This window comes from Carassius gibelio, chromosome A4, assembly GCF_023724105.1.
Source record: "Carassius gibelio isolate Cgi1373 ecotype wild population from Czech Republic chromosome A4, carGib1.2-hapl.c, whole genome shotgun sequence".
In the NCBI taxonomy this organism is placed as follows: domain Eukaryota; kingdom Metazoa; phylum Chordata; class Actinopteri; order Cypriniformes; family Cyprinidae; genus Carassius; species Carassius gibelio.
The window spans coordinates 24111614-24123330 of record NC_068374.1 but is presented as its reverse complement, the minus strand read 5'-3'; the positions used below and the strand labels follow the sequence as shown (position 1 = coordinate 24123330).

The 11717-nt window shown below is 41.3% G+C and overlaps 1 long non-coding RNA gene across 1 annotated transcript; it reads left to right on the top strand.

Moving 5' to 3' along the window:
* The first annotated feature begins 4407 nt into the window (after positions 1–4407).
* On the top strand, positions 4408–10029 carry LOC127974064 (uncharacterized). Its single transcript, XR_008157265.1, has 3 exons — positions 4408–4678; positions 4885–5130; positions 5342–10029. It is a non-coding gene; the product is annotated as an uncharacterized LOC127974064 (long non-coding RNA).
* The last annotated feature ends 1688 nt before the right edge of the window (positions 10030–11717 follow it).

The following is an 11717-nucleotide window of genomic DNA, read 5'->3' as shown; positions in this document are numbered from 1 at the left end:
GGCAAGCTGAACAAGGGCGCGGATATGCTGTCAAGAAGCGGAGTCTCCTCAGAAGAGTGGAGACTCCACCCGCAGACGGTTCAGAAGATATGGGAGGTCTTTGGCAGAGCGGAAATAGACCTCTTTGCCTCAAAAGACAACTCTCATTGCCCAATATATTTTTCCAAGATCAAGGACGCGTTGTCCCAGGACTGGCCCAACCGTCTTCTTTATGCTTTTCCTCCGGTCCCTCTGATTCCCCAAGTAATCAGGCGGGTCAGGGACCAGAGATGCAGGGTTCTGCTTGTAGCCCCATTCTGGGAAAATCAGCACTGGATAGCCGACCTGTCGCAGATGCTGACTGCAGCCCCATGGCCCGTTCCCCTGAGACGGGACCTCCTTTCTCAGGCGGACGGGACGATTTGGCATCCACACCCAGAGAAGTGGTCTCTGCACATTTGGTCGCTCGACGGGAGCCCGCGGGACTCCCTGAGCGTGTGCTAGACACAATTTCACAGGCTAGAGCTCCGTCTACACGACGCCTCTATGCCTCCAAATGGTCTGTGTTCTCCACATGGTGTTCAGACCATGGTGAGAGCCCGACCTCTTGTGACGTATCAGTGATACTGTCATTTTTGCAAGAGCTCTTGGAGAAGGGACGATCCCCCTCCACGCTCAAGGTCTATGTAGCAACTATAGCGGCATCACACGCCCTTATAGCAGGCCAGTCGGTGGGCAGAAACGACTTAGTCGTCTGATTTATGAGAGGTGCCAGACGGCTTCATCCGCCTTGCCCTCCCACCGTCCCTTCTTGGGACCTGCCCACGGTGCTGAGAGCCCTGAAGGGGGCCCCCTTTGAACCGCTACAGTCCATAGGCCTTAAAGCCCTGTCGCTAAAGACCGCTCTGCTATTGGCACTAGCGTCTGTTAAGCGTGTGGGTGATTTGCAAGCACTTTCGATGAGCCCTAATTGCCTAGAATTCGGGCCTAACGACTCGAGGGTCGTCCTGAAACCGAGGCATGGCTATGTGCCAAAGGTGCTCTCCACACCTTTTAGAGCACAAGTGGTCACCCTCTCTGCGTTACAAAACACAGAGGAGGATCCAGGGCTGAATCTACTTTGCCCAGTGAGGGCTCTAAAAGTCTACATAGAGCGTTCTGCACCAATAAGACGATCAGAACAGCTCTTCATATGCTTTGGAAACCGCACCAGAGGGTTACCGGTCTCTAAGCAAAGACTTTCAAGGTGGATTGTGGATGCAATCCAGCTAGCCTACTCTTCTTTGGGCCTGCAAAGCCCAATTGGAGTAAGAGCCCATTCGACGAGAGCAGTGTCTTCGTCTTGGGCATGGTCTAATGGTGTGACTATCGCAGAAATTTGTGAGGCGGCTGGCTGGAGCTCGCCGTCCACATTTGCTAGATTTTACAATCTAGACGTCCCAGCGCTTCATGCTAGGGTACTTTCTGTGTGAAGGTCACCTTCTTGTTCCTCATTTGCATGCTCTTGGCCATTCTTGCCCAAGGCTCAAACTCTACTCGTATGCACTCGGTCCCTTGGCTACTGAGGCGATACGAACACGGGATGATCAGGCTAGGCCAGACGTAACCTCATTGAGCTTATTCTGCCCCTAGTTGCTATTATCATATCTTGGTTTAACAAATCAAGTTTGATTGCGTTGGTCGTCCTCCCTTCTTAGCATGGCGTGATTGAACTGGGTTCCCATATGCGTCTTCAACGCAGTACGAGTGAAGTATTGAAAGGGAACGTACTCGGTTACTAACGTAACCTCGGTTCCCTGAAATACGGGAACGAGTACTGCGTTCCTTGCCATGCTAAAAAGGCTGCACAACTCAGTCGTCGCTTCAGTCGAAGTAACCTGAATTCCTGTGGCGAAGCGGCCAATATATAGCCAGATTCCCCGCCCATATTGGCGGGCTTTGGCGGGCTTCGCTGCCATAGGTTCGTGCAGCACCGCTGCCAAGCCATTGGTTTGTTTTAATAGCACTGCACGATCCAATGGCTGTGCAGTTTCACTGCGTGATTGAATAAGGCTTCAGTTCAGGAGAAAAAGGGGGTTTTTCCCATATGCGTCTTCGACGCAGTACTCGTTCCCGTATTTCAGGGAACCGAGGTTACGTTAGTAACCGAGTACGTTTTCATCATTTTAAAATGATTGCTAAGCTAAAACCTTTTCTTAGTTTGAATGATTTAGAGACTGTTGTTCATGCATTTATTTCTTCGCGACTGGACTACTGTAACTGCCTCTATGTAGGGATCAGCCAACATCAACCGTCACGTCTGCAGCTTGTACAGAATGCTGCAGCTAGACTTCTGACGGGCACCAAAAAAAGATAGCACATCACTCCGGTGCTGCGTTCGCTTCACTGGTTACCAGTCAAGTTTACTATTTTACTAGTTGTTTTTAAAGCTTTACATAATTTGTCTCCGAACTATATTTCCAATCTTATAGAGCCCTACATTTCAGTTAGGTGCTTTCTAAGTAGTTGGCCCTAAACTGTGGAACAATCTCCCTCTTTATATTCGACAAGCTCCATCAGTGGAGGTCTTTAGGTCTCAGCTGAAGACTTATCTGTTTAGCTTGGCTTTTTAATTAGTTTTTGTTTAATTCTGTACTTGTAAATTTTGTGTCTACTTTGTTTTTATTTTACACCGTGAAGCACTTTGGGCAACAAAGTTGTGTATAAATGTGCTATACAAATAAATTGAAGTTGAAGTTGAAGCTAAACAGAAACATGCTAAACAGATGCATTTTTTGCAGTATCTTGCATGTTCATCCTTTTTTAACTTTTTACTGCCGTGCTGACTGCGTTTAGAAATCATAACACGGCCCTTAAGATGGTCTACATGGCAAGGAATACCAGCCAATGAGGTTAATGAGTACCAGAAAGACTTATGCATCTGGGAACTCAAAGAGCCTTTGTCTCAAATTCATCTACTTTTCATGTTGTCAGCGTAAATACAATAAACCTTGTACACACTTTATTTTTTGGATTGGAGAACGGCCAAGGGGGATAAGGAAGTGTGTGAACGTAGGGATATTGTGGGAGTTGGGAGGATTTTACCAAGCAAACACACTCTTTTCCCTTCTTCATATGTCCAATCTAGGCAGTTTTACAACAAATCACACTCAGATCATTCTGAAGAAACATCATGAAGTCTGCCAGAGAAACTGGATTCACTTCTGATACTTTAAAGAATAAAGCCTACACATGTGATTCCTTCCGCATGCATGAAATTATCTCTACTGAAGATAAACAACATGATGTCGCAGGAACCACTGCTTGATTTATTTTTAGAGGGTGATTTATGTAACTGCGAAGCCTGCAGTATACACACTTTGTTTTTACAGATGTGTGGTCTCCACTCTCTCCGCTACCCTTAAACTTGTGCATGACAGATGTTTAACAGCAAGTCACTTTTCTTTCTCATTCCAGGTGGACAAAACAAACTTTATTTGGACACAGATCTAAGAAGATATTTGAATTATGGTGTATTATTTCAGCATTATCTGTACTTTAAGATGACCACAGTGAGGATTAAGTATTTAACGGTGAATTATTTCTGCACTATGAAATGGTGCCAAATGGAATTGGATTTTTCCAAAATGGTTTTCCAAATAAACCTTCCATTCTACCCATCCCTTAAGCCATCAAGCACCTCACATTAAAGTATTAAAGTATTTTGTTGGATTCTGTTCCAAGATATCCATTTCTAACCATGCGTGGACCCAGCAGTGATCTTGACTTCTGTAGTTCTATCAAGGTCTATAATGAAGATTTTTATTTTAGCAGCAGATTGGTTTAATATCAAGGATCTCCAGCCCTGTTCATGGAGAGCTACTGTCCTGCAGATTTCAGTTCCAACCCCAATCAAACACACCTGATCCACCAATCAGCTAATGACAGGTTCACACTGAATGATTTAACCCAAATTTTCACTCGCCGACAGTTTTGGGGAAATTAGAGGCAAATCAGTGTTCGTTCACGTGTGGGACAAACATAGTGTGTGTTATCAAAGACGTGATGTGAGAGTAGCACCGATGCATCGCAGATGTCAGTGAGATATTTGGCATGCAGATATCCGGACCTGTCAGCGACTCAAAAAACCTGGGAGGAGCAGGTTCTCTTCATAGTAAAGCAACCTTTACTATGGTTACTTACATACCCTGAAAGTAACCTTCGATTTTGGGACCAAAAGCTGAGGTCATCCGATATCTTATCCTCAAACATACCCGGTTATATCACATAACCTGCTTTTTGGAATACCCCCCTTGAGTGAGAAATGTGTTTTGACTGGAAATGCGGTCAGCGATGACCTCCAGCCAATGAGAGCGCAAGATACACGGCAAAGGAAAGTTCAGTGGGAGGAACCATAATAGCTCTGCAAAAGAACAACAGCATCCATTGTCTCCTTCATATTCTTCTTTGTTTATTTTTTTCTTCTTTTCACTGCAAATCATTCTTCAGACAACTTGGATTTCAAGCTTTTTGTGTGCTATCGTTTTTGACAAGAATAAATCCATTACGTTATCTCCCGTATTACGTGCACACAAGCAACTAGATTGTACCCTAGAGAGTCGTGCAGTGTGAGAACAGCAGTGATCCGACAACTTTGAAAATCGAGCAGTGTGAACCCTGCATAAGTGAACCATACTAACCTTGACTACTTGATTTACAGGTAAATTAGGATAAGAGAATATTACTTTAATAACCTTTCAATCTTTCATCAACAAAGTCATCTTTGAATTTTTTCCTTCATAAGGACATAGCAACGTATGACTGTTATCCAGATGCAGAAAAACTGATAAACATACAACACATCAGAGAGAAGCATCAAGATGCCTGCTATCCAAATGTAATTTCCTGTGTTGTTTCTATTTTGAGACCATGTTTAGAATTTCTGAAGGAATCTGAATCGTTTCAAAGTTGTGTTGTGGAAAAGCAAGGGGACCGACTTTGGCTTCAGTTGGCTCACATCTGGCAGGGGCTCCCCGTCTCCATCAATTCAGCAGAGAATAAGACGCATGCTTCAAACGAAAGCCCAACAGCAATGGAATACTCTTTTAGGTTCACATAAGTGTCATGTCTGACAGTGGAGAGAAACATCTTGTGAAGACATACTACAAGAAGGTAGTATACATGCATGCAAATACACACATTGACATGCTTGAGAATACAAGGGCTGTAATCCTGTTTATCCCTGGTGTCTTATCTTGGTTGTAACCCTTCTCTGTGTTTTGGAACTAAAGCTGGGATGCACAGCAGACCTGACTTGTTTGTTGATATACTGAACATGCTGATTTTGTTCACACTCCCTTTTCTGTGCTTTCCCTCCTGATAGGATACATACTTGTGGTGTGATGTATGTATGCAGAGGTTACTCACGGACATCTGCAGGGCAGCTTTATGGTCGTGGAGCATGTCTGTGTGTATATTTTAGCCTGTGGGACTGTTATAGCTGTGATGTGACGCTAGTGTTGTGGATTTCTCATCTGTATTGAATGACTCACCCATAACACAGACAGTAAAGTACCACTCTAAACTTTATAGACTTGAGCAGATACACTGTTATTGGACAGCATTTGTACCTTAAAGAAAAGGATCAGTGACAGACAGGATGTGATTGAAGATGTCTTAGATATATACATGTAGGTTCCTCAGTGTCTTTTATGTAGACCTTGATAAGGAAAATGCTTTCTTACTAAAGTGCCATGCAATAATGTGCAAAGTGTTCTGTTCTGATACAAATCAAGTAGCCTACTGATTAATGAATGGGTTACTCAAAATCTAAATTCTGTCATTTACTTATGTTTTTTGAAACTCTTCTGACTTATTTTCTTCTGTGAAACACAAAATGAGTTGTTAACACAGAACATTTTCAGTTGAATTTGTTGGGGGGTGCTGAACTATCCCTTTAAGTTCTTAACCCACAACTGGGTTGTGTAGCAGACAAGCAAGATCATATTATGGACCTCCTGTAGTGACTATGAATGAATGTATGAATATGTTTATCTTTATTTGTTTGCCGAAACACTTTGTTTGACATTTTGCTATCTAATGTAAGTGCAACTGTAACATGCATGTGGACAGAAATATTGATTGCTGAATATTCAACACAAAGTTATTTATAGTTCTTTATCACAGTTCTGAATATTTAAAAGCAGAAAGTTTTAAAATATAATGAGCGTTAAAGACAATGTACCGGGAAAAATTGGCACATATTGTTTGCATATTATTTCCTTGGCCTTGCCAGACTTTTGCAAAGCTGAAAAAAAAAACGGTTCTCTCTGTAACAAATCTATAAAATTGGTTTTATTGGTTTCTTTTGCCATATCTTTTGAAGGCCCTGTGGTTTTTAAAAGTGAGATACTGGCACAATGTCGACCAAATTCAACTTTGAGTAATTGCAACATGACTTTGAACAACTCTTAAAAACTAACCATTGCAATTGCATAAGAATATGAAAATCCAAATTCTGAAGCATTCCGGCTGGATTGTTTTCCAGAATGGCCAATTTATCGGACAGTGTGTTAGCATCTGGTTTCATTTGACCTACACTGTTTGACCTTAAATATATGACCCATTGCATGTATACTGTAAATTTCTGTATTACAGCTGTTTGTCTGTCTATCGTTCTGTCTATCTATCATTGTTTTCATGATTTGAATTTGATATTTAACTGTTCTCCAGCTCAGTCTCACCAAGCAATTAGGAATATTGAACATTACATAACATTGGTATTCCAAGATTAATAAATAATTCCAGAATTCGAAAACATCTTAAAACTTGGGGAGAGAGGCAAAAAGTGTTACGAGTTTTGTTTGCTGTTGCGAGATAAAAAGCAATTAGATCCTCATATCCCTTGAAATCCCAGCTGCTGAAACCTTATCAAAGACTGTCAAACCAAACAGTTTCATAACCCACACTGTGAACCCTACCAGAGCTTGATGTAGGTGATGGGTCAGCTTCTCTGTTTAAAAAAAAAAAAAAAAATTAAGTGGGTTGAATAAGTCAACACTAAGAGTCTCAATCCAGCCAGTTTAGAAAATAACATCAACCCACTGTTTGTCAGTGTATCCCAACAATGGTTACGAAAACAGCAGCTTGAAAATGGCAGTCACAATATAACTCAGTTTACCCTTAAAAAGAAGAGCACTTGCAAAACTCAAAGTCAAAACATTCTAAAAGAGCAGAGAAGGGCAGTGTCCTTGCTTGGGCTCCAAACAGTAATCATAGTCAGACCAGAGATAAATGGCCTTGTTTTGCTTATATCCATCTCCTCCCATCGGGACTTCCTCTTTTGCACCCCCCTTTTCTCATATTAGTGCCAATTCCAGCAGGACGGCTTCTCATCTGAGCCTCATTTATTTATTTCCCTTGCATCTCTAGTCTTATCTCTGGCTTGTTCTCCAGTGCAATGCTTCTAGAGTTGCAACATCTCATCAAGAAGCATATTCATTGCAGTTTTTCAGTAAAATCACAGGCCTGGATGTAGTCGATGTTTTGAATCTCTGTTGTGCAGACAATATTAATGTACCATAGACTTGCTCCTCAGCAACGAAATTGCAAAATGACTGTTGTGATCCTGATTTAGCACTTGTTATCCGCACAGTCAAGTCTTTTTAAGGTCAGTAAAGCTGTAAAATATTAGCCGAAACTGATATGTGCAAGTCCGTTTGGCATTTTGTTCAGTTTGACCATGTAGCACTGACCGTATCTGAGAAAGGTTTAGACAGAGTGTGGGAATAATGTGAAACATGGCAGTGCGGTTTGGCTTGCTCCCAATGTTTTCTTGTGTTCTGGGTCTGCAGGTGGCTCTACAGGAGATGGAGAGGTGGAAATGAGCCAGAAACAATAATGAATAATCAAGAGGGCTGACCAATGTGTGTGTGTGTGTGTATCATTGGATAGATGCAACTTTTACATTAATTGATATGCCAGACAAACGTCTATCTCAGATGTCTGTTTGGCAGAACTAATCTAACATCTCTGAATATCTGAACATGATTTATACAGCTTTATTGCAGCTGTTAATCTCATAACATTACATCCTCCATAGCCTCCTCTGCACTTCCACGCAAGGATTGGCTTTTCCTTTTTGACAGGGCTTGTGCACCTACAGCTACGACTTCAGCCAGCTAACCAGATGGTGCACCATCTGCCTTTTCTGCTCTCCTTGAATGACTGTTTCTGCGATTCTGGGGTTAGAGGAAGAGACCCCACTCTCTGAACTTCTTCCCACAGCTCCTCCTCCCACAGATGTCTGAACTTAGGGTCAGGGTTGGAGATTGTGAGTGGACAGAAAGACTTGTGCAAACATCTGCACAAATGTTTTCACCTGACAAAGCATGCTGACTGTCTCCAAATGTCGGCGCAGAGTTGTTGTTCTACACCACAGTCCTCAAGAACCAGCCTGCTCAACACTGAGACGCAGTGACATTAATGACTTTTCAAGCTCAATTGCGCTTTAAAAACAGCATCTTGAGGTTGTGTCCTTATTTGGGGTGAAAACAGGCAGTTTTAATATAGCTGTGTTGGAAACTGTTGGATCCTGTTCTATCCTTTGGTTACACTTTAGACATCATATTCCCAAACACAGTGGCTTCCCCCACCCATGTGTGGTACCAGAAACCCTAAATCAAAGGCCAATCGGGATTCTGCCCTTATGCAATACTTGATGGAAGATAAGACATTGCAGACAATTGTCTTGTTTTTGCACTACTTTTCCCTTCTGGCTGTTTTTCTGCTAGGTTTTAGAGTCATATATTAGCTGACATTGTCTCGACGTGTCTCCTGTCAGCTTTCCGATCCTACAGAATGTCCCTCCGGCTCAGTGTCTCTCCTAAGTTGTAATTTTGGTTTAAGGATAATCACAGAGTATTCAAAGCTTTCGTGAAAATCTTTCCATTCGTTTCCTCACCAGAACTGCTCAAAACCTTAAAAGCAGAATTGTGTGTTTCTACAAATTACTTGTGGTAAGCGGAATAACGTTCAGATGGGTGGCATTCGTGAACGTTTGCACAGTTGGACTTGTGAGCAAACTAAATGATAAACCAGAGCTGCCACCACATCTGAGATGATTCCTGGAGCAATACGTTTGTCTCTGTGGATTCTCTATAGATTTTACAGACATCCATGTGATGCATTATGCTCATATTCTTAAGCTAGAAGGAAGAATCCAACAGGAAGCAACAGCTTTGGATGACTGTGGCTGGGATGGGAATAGAAGCACTGTGGTTTGAGGCATTTCTTTCTGTTTATCTGCATCAATTTTAGGTTGCTGCTTTTTTCTTTCTCTCCAAAGGGTCCTGGACTATGGTCTCTGGCAGACAGACAAGGGTAATTACTTCCATCTTCCACTACAGAAGCAATGTCCAGCAAGGAGCAAATACCCTGTACATCCACCCACTCGCACTACAAGAGTTTGTTCTTCACATTCATCTTTATGATTCTAAATTCTCATTCAACCTTTTGTGTCCAGTCTCCTTAGTGGCTTCTCACTCATTATAGTCCTCAAGTTCCCAAAGCATTTCATACTTGTCTCATATTAGCCCTGGAGCATGTGAAATGCAATCAAAGTCTACTTTAAATTAAACTTGACTGAGCTACCTCCAGATTATCACATCATTAGTAAGCTCTTCTGACAGGTTGCGATTACATAATGTCTTGGGTTTTTAATGTGAGAATGGCCTCTTCTGAAGAACAGAAAAAAAAAAAAAAAAAAAAAAAGATTCTGGGTACAAAAATGGGGATCTACTGCCCCCTTCTGGATGGGTTCTGTTCAAGCTTATTTATATTTTAGGGTATCCTGGGCAAGCTCAGGCACTTTTACAAAAGATATGAGCAAACAGAATACAAACAATTTGCTAAGACACTAAATCTAAATCCTAATTGCTGAACCACATTCTCAGTAGCCTAAACCAATGTCAAATCACTCTTTCTGCAAAACCTTAAACAAGTTCAGGCAGTTTAGACACTGTGCAGATCTCATGACCTCTTTTTGCAAAACTCTAAACACATTCTCACTCACTAAAACGCAATTTGCACCGTGATAAACTTGTGATGCAAATCCCTAAACACAAGAAAGCAAAAGTTAAACAACTGCTCACACAATAATTCAAAACTGTTCACACTTGTTTCTAAATATGTGAATTTACAAAATATAAACACACCAGATGGTTTTTCCCCCCCATTGCCGGAAGTGCAACGAAAATGAAGTGGATCATAAAATTTCACTAAAAGTTGTCCTAAGACAAGAACACATTTTGATTTAGGTTTAGTACAACTTTGATGAAAGATTTTGATCCATTTCAAATGTTGACTTGTGTGTATACACTGTGTGTGTGTGTGTGTGTGTGTGTGTATACATTCACCGAACTTAGGTGTGTTTTTGTGAGTAACATTTTTTCTGGTAAACTTGGCGGTCCTGGAGGTCCACTGTCCTGCAGGTTTTAGCACCAACACTTAATCAAATGCACCTGAACAAGCTAATCAAGGTCTTAAAGATCTCAAAATAACAAACAAACAAAAAGGGGAGCTTGATCAAGGTTGGAGCTAAACTCTGCAGGAAAGTGGATCTTGAGGGCCAGAGTTGAGAACCCATGATCCAATGAATGATCAGAATGTTTGTATACCATTGACTAGTGTATAATTTAAAGCTTTGTTTGAGTACAGGTGAAATTGTTTTAGCAATTCAGGAAAAAAAAACAATTATACATTAGCTGGAAAGAAACAAAAATGAACTGCACAGTAGGAATGACCTGTAGCCTGAATGCAGGTTGTGCAAAAACATCTGATTCTAACATTTTAGACAACTATTTCACCCATTTGACTGCCAAATTTGAAAGCACAGTCTGTATCAGAACAGAAAATGAGTTTATTTTTATTCAAACGTTTTAAAATGTCAACACAGAAACATTATTTTAAGAAATGTTCTGGGACTGTCGTAGAGTTGAACAAGTGGTTTGTATCTTCTTATTGGGTGTGCTTTAAATGTTGAACGCTGAAAAATAAGTAACTTTTTTTTTTTTTTGAAAGTTTTAGCATTTCACATATCCCAAAACATGTTTGATATTGTATAGCATCTTCAGAATGGACAGTGTTCTTACCCATTGCTGTTCTTGCATCTGGCACATCTCTTGAAGTCTCCTCATGCGCAACTTTCCGTGCAGCATTACGTGCATCAAAAGAGAAAGGCTGAAAATGGCTCACTCTCCAGGGAATTTCATATACAGACCTACAGGTAAGATTAATCTTATAAAAAATAAAAAAATAAATAAAGAGTTAGATTTAATTTCTTTGCACCTTAGTTCAAATGGGATTTCTGTTCTGTTATTTGCATAAGCAGGTGAAGATGCGCCAGAAGATCGGTCATCTTCTTCAAAGATGGGTAAAGTCACAGTTGCATTAACCCTAAATTAGGCAACGTGACCCATGAGTCTCATAGATTTATTGTCTTTTTTGTCGTTCACGTTGCACTTGGAGTTTAGCTTTCCCCTATAAGCAAAAGCTCCTGCAACACAGATCCAGGCCGAGGTCAAAGACTATCTGCTGGTACGCCTTCTACTCGTCATGCTCTGAACGCTCCAACTTACACTCCTGAACAAAATCTTAAGACCAGGGCATGCTTGCAAATTTTACACATTTCGCACTAGTGGATCATAACCAGGTTGTAAGTGGTGCTTCAAAATGCCAAAAGAAGAAACAGGAGCAAGAGA